Here is a 2044-nt window from a genome sequence, read left to right as displayed (position 1 = left end):
GTTGTTGTTGTTGTTGTTGTTGTTGTTGTTGTTGTTGTTGTTGTTGTTGTTGTTGTTGTTGTTGTTGTTGTTGTTGTTGTTGTTGTTGTTGTCATTGTTGTTGTTGTTGTTACTGCTGCTGCTGTAGCAGTTAGATTTGTGTTATTTAAAATTCTTCCTTGAAAGTGATAAAAGCAAGGGATCTGCTTTGTGCTTCATATATTCCCACAACCACTTAGCTTTTACTACTTTTACAGTTTCCAAAACAAATTATCCAACTGGTCGTGTCGTAAGTTATTTATTTTTTTTTCAGTTAAACAGCAATGTTAGATTTTTCGACCTTAAATTTCGGGATTTTCATTTCACATTTCAGTTTGAAAAATGATTCAAATACTGTCAGTTCATTGATTTGAGTGTACATTACCGGAGCTTGGTTTAATGAGGATAACATGATACAAAAGAACGGAATTTCCCGAGACATCGATCATTAACAACTGTTGACAATCTTTGTCTAGGAAAGAGTTTGATGATTTGAAACTAACTTCGTCATCATATGTTTTGTTATTTACCCGTACTCATTAACTGTTCTTTGCTTTATGCTATTAATTAGTTCATAGATTAACGATAAAACTAATAATTTAATGGGACTTTGAGCACTTAAAAATAATTTAAAGAAAACTTGAATTTACTTTTGTCAAATTCATTGCAATACATCCCTTTAAATCATATTTTTAAAATTTTTGTGATCTATTATTACAGCTCTATGCATTGGTCTACAAACTTCAAAAATGAGAGTATTCTGGAGGGTTAAAGTTTAAAAAATAGGAAAATATTTAGGCAATATCCAATTGGCTTTCATAGCGTTCAAACAGTTCTAAATTTCAAGGAAATAAAGTAAAAAATTGGAAGAATGAGGAAGTTATAATAACATAAAGGTATTCAACATTATTAAATCATTAAAGAATGAACAATGGTTCTCTTTCTATGTCCCAAAACTTAAACTTTATTCCCACTAGTTTAGACCATTTTCGAGGTACTCATAATTGTTGACAAATCTAATTTGAATTGAGAACGATTTTAAATTTTTGGTTAAATTTTAGTTTGAACTTATCAAGCATTGCATTTGCTGAGCTTTGGATACTAAGACTGAGATAGCATTGAATTTTAATGACATTAAGTAATGGAATCGGTTTCGTTGGGTTCATTTTAATATATTTGTTGCGATCCAAATTTTAAGTTTAACTATTCCTGTAAATCATCAAAATGCTGTAAACACTTTTTTCTACAGTCTACTTCAAGTGGTGTTAAAATTTGTCATTTTTATTTTTCAAATAAGGTTTTTCAAAGATAAAATTCTCATTTATCCAATAAGTGACAATTGTTGCAATCAATTCCAAACTCAAATTGATCCCAATTTTTTATCAATTAAATACGATGAATTTGATTAACTTTAAATGTTGGCTGCAGAAATTTATCAATGAAGTAAAAATTATAAGAAGTGATTAAAGAGTGGATGATATGGAAAATGGTTTTTATTTGAAATAGAAGTGAAGAAGATCTCAGCTATTGAAGTTTTTTGGAATAAGTGTTGATGAGACGAAGGGAAAGAATAGAAGCGTAAGTGACAATCAAATTAGCCAAGATTGCTTTGGGAAAAGAATATATAATTATGTGTCATTTCATATTGACTTATCAGATAAATATGTGCCATTATTAGCTATTATTCTTATCTTAAACTATAAAAATAAAATTTATTTATTTGTATTTTCAATTAACAAAATTTTGATCATTTAACTATCTCCAACCATTTCTACAATTCACTATTATTATTATTATTATTATTATTATTATTATTATTATTATTATTATTATTATTATTATTATTATTATTATTATTATTATTATTATTATTATTATTATTATTATTATTATTATTATTATTATTATTATTATTATTATTATTATTATTATTATTATTATTATTATTATTATTATTATTATTATTATTATTATTATTATTATTATTATTATTATTATTATTATTATTATTATTATTATTATTATT

This window comes from Loa loa, assembly GCF_000183805.2.
Source record: "Loa loa unplaced genomic scaffold supercont3.4, whole genome shotgun sequence".
Lineage (NCBI taxonomy): Eukaryota > Metazoa > Nematoda > Chromadorea > Rhabditida > Onchocercidae > Loa > Loa loa.
Note: the sequence above shows the minus strand (reverse complement) of the source record.